Source organism: Adiantum capillus-veneris, chromosome 15 (genome assembly GCF_014529385.1).
Source record: "Adiantum capillus-veneris isolate H3 chromosome 15, ASM1452938v2, whole genome shotgun sequence".
Taxonomy (NCBI): Eukaryota; Viridiplantae; Streptophyta; class Polypodiopsida; order Polypodiales; family Pteridaceae; genus Adiantum; species Adiantum capillus-veneris.
Genome location: NC_140945.1, coordinates 78,943,387 through 78,953,361, shown reverse-complemented (window position 1 = coordinate 78,953,361; position 9,975 = coordinate 78,943,387).

Genomic DNA, 9,975 nt, shown 5'->3' with positions numbered 1-9,975 from the left:
GCGAATACCCACTGTTCCATTTTCGTGTAGGAGAACTCGCTTACATTCTTCATCTTGCTCTCAAAATAAACTGGCTTCAAGCCTTCCTTGCTTTTGTAAGAGAACCAACCCAAAAGCTACTGACCCCACACTAATAGATACATAGAAAATCGCCTGCAAGTCAGGAGGACTCACTGTTGGTAAAGCACACAATACCTCCTTGATGCCATCAAAAGCCTATTGCATGTCTTCATTCCATTCAAACCCTTGAACTCTTTGACTCAATTTCTGGAGAGGATACACATACTGACATAGCATCCACAAAAAAAGTGACAAGTACCTGAGCTTATGCACAAATGATGCCAAATCCTTTGTGTTGCTGGGCGGATCCATAAGCAATAAAGCCTTAACTTTCTCTGGGTCAACTTCTATTCCATTTTGGGAAACCACATGTCCTAGCAAATGGACTCTTGCATGAGCAAACTTACACTTCTTTGGGTTGAGTTGCCCACCCTCTTGTTGAAGCATGCTCCTTTTTTTCTTTTTTTGGTCAATTCCTCTCCTTGCATGCTCCTTACATTCACTTTGGCAGGCTCTACAATTTCTTTGGACTATCCTTCTCCTCCTTTACCTTCACATCATGCATCGATGCTTCCTTTTTAACACTTATCCCAAAAAGATCAAGACTTAATTACATCAAGCCTTCGTCTACACTTTCCTCTGATGATGTAGACGAAGCATCACTATCGTATGATGTGGTTTCCGTCGAATCCGTATCTTGCATCTCCACTAGGGCCTATGTACGGCTCTCGTGTGTCTTCATGTTGTAGACAATGGTCGTTCCTTTCTCTTTGTCGGGGATGGTGATCAAGACCGTGCCCCAATCCTACTTAGCACCTAGGGTTATAAGCCATGGCCTCCCTAAAATGATTGGATATGCATTCTCACCCGCTTGCATCACGTAGCAATCAACCAATCACTCAATCCCCAAGACTTTTATCTTCACATCTTCAGCTATTCCAAGACACCTTGCCTTTTTGCGGTTGGCCATCCTCATCCAGATCGAAGCATTCACTGACATCTTAACGCCTAATTCTTTCATGATAGCCTCGGCCATGACACACACCTGGGCACCACCATCCACATATGCTTGCACTTACGTCTTCTTTCCCAACATAGCTTCAACAATTGGAACCATATCCACTAGGTGACCAACCCTTAAAGATGACACCATGCTTTGACGATTTTCCTTCTTGGAAGGAAGCCGCGTACTCACGCACTTGGTCCACTGCCTCCTCAATTTAGCGTTCAAAGCCACCAATTGACCAAAATATATATTTGCCTTGTCATGAATCCCCTCTTGATCACAGGGGGCAGAGTTCCTGGTTAAGGGCTCTTGAATCCACGACTGCTGGTTAAGTGGTGGATACCGACGACTGCTGGTTAAGCGGCGGGAATGTCCATGTCGTGCTTTCTATGCGGTGGACATACCTAGTTGTATGGGCAGCTAGGCGACAACTGGAGGAGTAAACTCTCGCTGGAGGGGGGATGTTGTCCCTCCAGAACATTGGAATTTTAATGAATAAGTTTGAGTAGAATTTTTACTAGAATACTGTCTTGGTGTTGTTTGCAATACTGATTGAAGGGCTGTCTTAATGAACAATGTGCTTCGGAATTAAAACAATGAATGTTTATGTTGAACAGCCTTTGTGGTAGTAATTAGTTCACACAAGGAAGTGTGAGTGTGGGGGTGGAAAGTGGAGGCTTGGCTCAGGTTGCCAATGCCTACGAGATGGGTGGTCCCAATTGGTCGGGAACTCTCTGTCCCCATTGTGCCTTTTGTTTGCCTTTTGTTAACCTGTCGGTCTCTATTGGGGTTGGACGTCCATGTTTTCTGAAAACATTGAGGCCATTGCACCATGAACCTTCATCCTTCCCTTCCTTGGACACTGTCGACCTATGTGCCCCTGTTCTCCGCAGTACATACATAAGCCATTAATGCGTCGCCTTTGCTTCTCCTAGGCTCAGAGAGGTTCAAACCGTGCTGAATCAATTTGCATGGGCTCAACGCTTGATTCATGGCCCTGTTGAGGTGTGTATCCATTATGTGTCACTTCTGTTTGGGGTCACAATGTTGCCGCAAGACACCTCTCCTGTCTCCTCTCAAATAGTCGATTATCACATTCTATTGCTTGAGAGAAGAACTGGCTTAGTGTGTGAGCCTTTGGCATAGTCAATAAAAGATCTTTTATGTCATCCTTTAATCCCCACCGAAATTGGCTAATGAAATATTCCTCATGCCAAGTCAGATCACAAGTGAGCTGTTGAAATTTGTAGGCATAGACGAATGCAGGTCTTGATCCTTGGCGGAGATTTCTAAGTTTTCTTTCAGCAACCCTTGCTCTATCAATATCCCCAAAGGTTGCAGAGAACTCCCACACAAAAGCTTCAAAGTCATGAAGGAGAGGAGATTCTTTTTCAAGTAAGGGAGAAAACCAAGAGAGAGCCATACCTGAGAGGAGGGTCCCAATAAGGCCTACTTGAGAGACATCGAATGAAGAGATGCACTTGTTCGAGAAAACCTCTAAACTTTGATCTAGTCCCATCAAATTTTTCCGGCATGCTGACCTTCGGCTCCATCTTATGTTGTTGAGAATAGCTAGATCTTGCACCTTGTGCTTGATGTGTGCTTGTCTCTTGAAGCTCTTGAATTTGACGTTGAAGATCTTGCAACGCTCGTCCCAAGATTAGGGGTTGCCTTGCTTGAAGTTGAGAGATACTCTCGCGAAGTTCTTGTAATTGAGCTTGAATGCTTTGCAATGTGTTGATGAGACCTTCCATTGTCGGCTCCATGATGGCTTGAGAAGATTAAGAGATGGTAGTCTTGCCAAACTGTTATGAGCGCATATAGAGCTACAAGAGAGCAAGAGGAGGCGCTCACAATGTACAAGAACTTGGATTTTATGATAAGCTTAACAATGATTACAAGACTTAATACTTTATTAAGAGAGCTAGATAGAAGACTTGGATTACATGACTTGAGTACAAGACAAGGCTTGATTGCCAGGACAAGACTTGAACATAAGAACTAGAAGAGGGATTTCCTCATAAGAGGCTCACAATTGGTGTTGGCAAGACTCAGGGGCTTGTGGCCAAAGACCCCTATTTATACTAGTGCTTGAGGAGGTTACTTGAGGAGGTTAGGACTTACTAGGTTCTTCTTGAGGACGTTAGAATCTTCTAGAACCTTCTTGATCCTTCTAGTGCTTCTAGAACCTTCTGGATCCTTCTTCAACTTTCTACAGCTTTCCAAAAACTTCTAGATTCTTTCGGAATCTTCTCCAAGGTTCTAGAAATTTCTTGATCCTTCTAGTTCTTCTAGAACCTTCTTCAACTTTCTAGAGCTTTCCAGAACCTTCTAGATTCTTCTGGAATCTTCTCCATGCTTCTAGAAACTTCTAAAATCTCCTTCGTCACCTCTTCATGAAGTGCGTTCTCATGAATGACCCCCAACTTCCTAAGCTTTTGAACCTTTGGCTTGGCACCTTCTTTTAGATTGATTCTATGCTCGACTCCTTTCGCTCCTTGCAACTCTGTATATTCAGTGGGGCGAATAGCTTTGGAAACTCTGTAAACATGTCTTCATACTCCTTTTTTTCTTTTTTTGTCAATTCCTCTCCTAGCAGGCTCCTTACATTCACTTTGGCAGGCTCTACAATTGCTTTTGGACTATCCTTCTCCTCCTTGACCTTCACATCATGCATCGATGCTTCATTTTTAACACTTATCCCAAAAAGATCAGGACTTAATTGCATCAAGCCTTCGTCTACACTTTCCTCTGATGATGTAGACGAAGCATCACTATCGTATGATGTGGTTTCCGTCGAATCCGTATCTTGCATCTCCACTAGGGCCTGTGTACGGCTCTCGTGTGTCTTCATGTTGTAGACAATGGTCTTTCCTTTCTCTTTGTCGGGGATGGTGATCAAGACCGTGCCCCAATCCTGCTTAGCACCAAGGGTTATAAGCCATGGCCTCCCTAAAATGACTGGATACGCATTCTCACCCGCTTGCATCACGTAGCAATCAACCAAGCACTCAATCCCCAAGACTTTTATCTTCACATCTTCAGCTATTCCAAGACACCTTGCCTTTTTGTGGTTGGCCATCCTCATCCGGATCGAAGCATTCACTGACATCTTAATGCCTACTTCTTTCATGATAGCCTCGATCATGACACACACCTGGGCACCACCATCCACATATGCTTGCACTTACGTCTTCTTTCCCAGCATAGCTTCAACTATTGGAACCATATCCACTAGGTGACCAACCCTCAAAGATGACACCATGCTTTGACGCTTTTCCTTCTTGGAAGGAAGCCTCCTCAATTTAGCGTTCAAAGCCACCAATTGACCAAAAGATATATTTGCCTTTTGATTTCGTATGTCTTCGACAATATCATAGTCTTCAACACCTTGGCCAAGGAGGTAGTCCTTTGGACCAATTTTCCTTCTTCGCCGCCTCTTGCTACTTTCTGGTTTGTCTTCTACCTTAGCCTTTCCTTTCCTTGCTCTTATTTCCCTCTCTTCTTCTTTCTCTTTCTCCCTATCATGCGTAGATCTCTTATTGGCTAAAACATCCACATCTTGATGCTCAAGGGTAATGATGCTAATAGCCCTACCTTCTCCATTTGCAGGCAACGGTTGCAGTTGTTGTTGCGGCGGCGGTGCTTCTAGTGCCCGTTCTTGATGATTCTCTTCTATTCCTCCTCGACCACGTCCATATAAGGGGTATATCCCTCCTCTCTCTTGGTGGTTCAGGACACTCAGGGGCGTAGTAACCCTCTTCATCACAATTGTAGCATCTACCTTGTATCCTTCGTCCCCTGCATGTTGGCCGCTCCTCTCAACCTGGTTTCAACCTAGTTGGTTGTCTCCATTCCATATCGAGTATCTGGCTGGATAATCAATGATTGAGTCATCGTTTGTCTTCAGTCGTGGGCGACTGTCTGTAAGTGGTTGGGGGACAGCACCTCACTCTTACTGTTGCTATTCATCCCTCGTAGGATGGGCAGCTTACAAGCATTCTATTTAGCACTAAAGGATATGAAAAGTGCATACGTTAGAAAGCAGTGAAACAACTAGATTGGTTACCTTTCTGGTTTGGAGTTTGCTTCATATGATGAAAGACATGTTACGGCTAGTTCTAGTCTCTGCCTGTTATTCTCAAGTTATCAACCTTAATCATCAGTTTGGATGGGGTTGATTATTGGCAAGAAACCACTGCAAGTCAAGGACTTGGTTGCTGCTGATGAGTATGTCAGCATAGTACTTTCATGGAAAGATGAGTTGAGGTTATCTTGCACATTCCAGTACCTTTAGAAAGTCTGAAACCTGGGTATACATTCAAACACCTCTTAGTTGTGATAACTCATTTAGCATTCTCAAGTGAGTTCTAAATGGAGCCTTCACACTCTTTTGATTATGAGTCGTTTAACCAAGACGGTTGCACAGGGACAACAATGTAGAAAATCAAGATGTTACTATTGATTTCATTGAACCTCCCAATGAACCAGGTTCCGATTCAACGAACAGTTGGATCCATGAGGTATGGCACGATGGAAAACATTAGTGTTCTTATGAAGATACTAGCACTTGTGTTTTCGAGGACAAAAATGATTCTCCAAGGGGGGAGTATTAATGTCATGCCAAGGGTAGGACTAAACAGGTACGGCCCGGGTAATGTGCCGGACACACATGCAGTAAAGGGGTCTATATATGGAAGAGGGCCAGGAGCCTATATATAGGATAGTTGGGAGATTATTCGCATGTCTGTCTACCCGCTGGTCTAACACTCTTTGGTTCCTATTCATTATGTTAATTATTAATTCTTGCAGCTGAACAGCAAGATCATGAAAAACCCAGGCCGTAAATAGGATCTGGACCATGAACCACTCGCTCCACTCTATCATCCGTTGTCACAGGGACCATTGGTTGCACCACAACTGGCTCAGTATGTATCAGGCCTTGCTCCCACCTTCTCTTGATCTTCTTGCTCGTGGCCTCAGTAATTTCCACAACTCTTTCAAATGTAGCAGGCTCGTGTTGATCGACCTTCTCCCTTACACTTGGATGGAGACAATCCATAAACTGACGCACTTTAAAGAAATCCCCTGAAGGTACTTGGGATGCCGCCTCTAATTGAACCCAAAGTCCTTTGAAGTGTTGAAAAAACTCTTTCAAGTTAGCATGAACATCTTGCTGCAAACCTCTCAATTTTGTCGTCGCTTCTGTTGCGGTTAGTTTCTTTCCAAACCTGTCAAAAATTGCCAGCTTCACCTGCTCCCATGTTTGCTTTTTTTCTTCCTCTAAACCTTCAAACCACTCCCGATCTTCTCCTTTGAGCGCAAGAAGAAATACATGAAGATTGGCTTCGTCATTCACAATGTGCATACCAAGCATATGCCACTCGAAGTCCGCAATCCAGTCCTTCCCATCCTCCTTCCCTGTAAACACTGGCCGACTATACGCCATCCTGTTGAAGTCCATTTTCCCTTGCGTGAGTAATTCCACAAAATTTGAAGTCTTGCACCTCAACCAAACCACCACTTTTCTTCAATGAAGCTCGAAATTCATAGCAAAACCGCTTCACCTGGGTGCACAACCGGCAAATTTCCGCTCCCCAGCGGGATCGCCAAAGGATGATGGAGCAAAAGACGCCGTGCGCACACTCACACACAGAGACAACTCAACACAACAGAAGGAATTTACTTGAATTCCTCACTCACTACCACTCAAAAGATCCCTAAAAACTCTACCCACAAGCTCAATTCAAACTCCAAACTCCTCAACCTACAAGCCCTCGCTTGCCCGCAGACAACTGCCGCAGACACTACAAGGTGAGTCGAGGTGATCAACACTTGAAATCACGCTTGATGGTGACCAAAATATACAAGAAAAACCATCAAAAAACCAAAAACTCCAGCCACAAAAGCCCACTCTCAAACCATTGCAAAAGCTTCACCAAACTCCACTCTGTTGGACTCTTTGGAGTAGCGCCAACCCTAATGACACCGATACAGGGTCACATAGTCTTGCAAAAAGACGCACCTTCTTCCCTCAATTCCTTGCACACACACATCCATGGAAACCTTAGAACTCACATAGACTCTCCCAAGTGAAAAATTGAAGAAAGAAAGCTCTCATTCACTCCTCCACACACTTGAAAACAGGACGTGAACGCAACAGGACTGCACTAGACCACCTGTAGGAACCCTGCTTCCTCCCATACACATAGGGGTGCAAGTGTTGATATTGTACTTCCAAATTTCTCCCTCATCCTCAACACTCACGGCACCGTGAGTGATGTGGCAATTTGAAGCCATTTCACACCTTTTTTGACCTTTTTTGGCCCAATTTTGGCCAGTTTTGACCCCTGGCGGGCATTTTTCGCAGGAAAAATCCCAACGGACTCCAAAATTCACCAAATTTTGCACGCTTGATCCTCGATACCCAAACACATTTCCACATCCCCACATTCCATTTTCGACCACTTCTAGGGCGATGCACGTCTCACCGCAGATCAGGCGCCGCAAATAGACAGTTACCGCATGTGTCAAACTTCTTGAGTGCGATGAGAGTACCGACACTTGTCACTTGCATTATTTACATTCCAGAAAGCTCAAACACATTATCTAGAGCCAAAATAAGCCACCTAAAACCATATCCAAGGCCACGATACCCGATACGGGCATGTACATGTGTCTGACTACCGACACGCAAGCACGCATATTTACAATGTGCACACGTTGCACCTTTTTCGAACTTGAAACCACTTTGCAAAGCTCCCAAATGCATTTATTTACATCTTTTTGTACATATGACCATGCATATAAACGCTACTTTGTACACGCAAAAGCGGTCTATCATCGTGAGTCATGACTGAGGACGTGCTTGAGGTGCTTGATGACCAAATTGCTTGTGGTGTTCAAGTCAAAGAGGACTCCTACATAGAAGGGGATAAGCCCTAAGAGTAGGGCGTGAGAGAGAACACACACACACACACACACAAGTCAAAGAGGACTCCTACATAGGAGAGGATGAGCCCTAAGAGAAGGGCGTGAGAGAGAACCCACACACACTCAAGGCAATTCAAACAAGACTCCTACATAGGAGGGGATGATCCCTAAGAGTAGGGCGTGAGAGAGAACACACACACACTCAAGGCAAGTCCAAGACTCAAGATGCTTAAAGGAAACACGTTAAGCCCCTAGCCCTATTTCCCTCATAGTGTGCTTGAATCCTATTGGATGGCCTTTAGGGAGGTCCAATGAGAATTTAGATGCTTTAAAAAAATTAATTAAGATGTCTTTCTAAAAGGGGGAAAGAAGGAAACTTGCCAAATGCTACCCATACTGCTTGATATGACCATAGCTTGTGATTGGCCAGGGTTGCCATACACCAATTAGGAGCAAGCTAGAGTCGAGAGAGAGATGTCGACGAAAGCAAGGGAGAGCCCTCCTTTTTTCATATTTGCGCGTACACAAACACACTCTCTCATGTGTTGAGCACTAAGTACATCTCCTCCTCCAAGATTGAGAAGTAGAGAAACTACACCAACACCACTTTGCTATGGAATGCAAATCCAACTAGGAGTCAAGCCTCAATGGCATGCTCATCTTCTCTACCATCTATATTACTATGCTAAGCTAGGCTTCAAGATTAATCTATGGTGAGACAAGTACTCCTTTCTTGTATGCTACATCATCTTCCTCTTCCCTTCCCTCACTCCTTGCTAGCTCTCTCCACCTTTGAAGGTGTTTGAGGTCTTGGGATTGAGTCCAGGGACAAGTTAATGTTTTTGCAAGTTAGTTACGGGCATACTACTGGTGCATGAATCTTACCTCTTCATGGCACCATTAAGGTCTCAACTAGGAGAAAAGCATGTATTGTACCAAGTCTCTCTTCAAGGGAGAATCTATAACACAAAATTTGTTTGGAGGGAGGAGTGGCTCCAAGTAAATCCGGTCCCCCCCCCCCCCCCCCCCCCCCCCCCCTCTCTCTCTCTCTCTCTCTCTCTCTCGGAAGTATTGTTCATGCCAAGCTAGCAAGTTATGATGTTTATTTTGAAACCTTCGATTGAGTAATCTATGTCTGTTTATTAAGAATCCACTTAAGGTAATGCTCACTATTGTTACTTATATTCCGCTACAATCGATGCTATTAGCCATATTCCGTTACAAGAAGCATTTATAATAGCCTGGTGGGAGATATTGGTCTTCGAAGTCAATTTGAAGATTGAATCTCTCTTCCTGTCCACTCAAAATTGATTACAAACTCTCCATCTGGACGTAGAATGATCATAGCTATCATAAAGGTCGACGTGGTTGTATCAATGAATGACAAGAGACATTGTATAAATGCACTCTTGTGTCAACTGACTATGAAAGACATACGATCATGATACTTTTGAGGCCCTTGGTCCTGATTAGGTGCGCCCCTCTACTTATTATCTATGTAGTGCAACCTCGCCATTCCATAGTCCATAGGTACAATACGAGTCATCTTCTACTTTAGGTGTCACTAAAGAGTACCTATCTAGAAAGTAGTATCATTGTTTGCCACCTTGCCATCTAGAAAGCACTATCATTGTTTTCCACCTTGCCATGTTGTCACTATCATTGGCTTTGTGTGTGTGTGTGTGTGTGAGAGAGAGAGAGAGAGAGAGAGAGAGAGAGAGAGAGAGAGAGAGAGAGAGAGAGAGAGAGAGAGAGAGAGAGAGAGAGAGACACTTCTACACCTACATGTGGAGAGGTTGAGTCTTACAAGGAGTGGAGACAGAAAAGGTAAAAAGTCCAATAGACCATAACTCTAATGGTGAAAACTTCAATGTGCATTGGTTAATGGCTCAATATTGAAAATCCACTGGAGTAGGCATAACAATAATAGCATTGAACAAGTCACCTTGCACTATGAGAGTCAGGAAGACCCACAT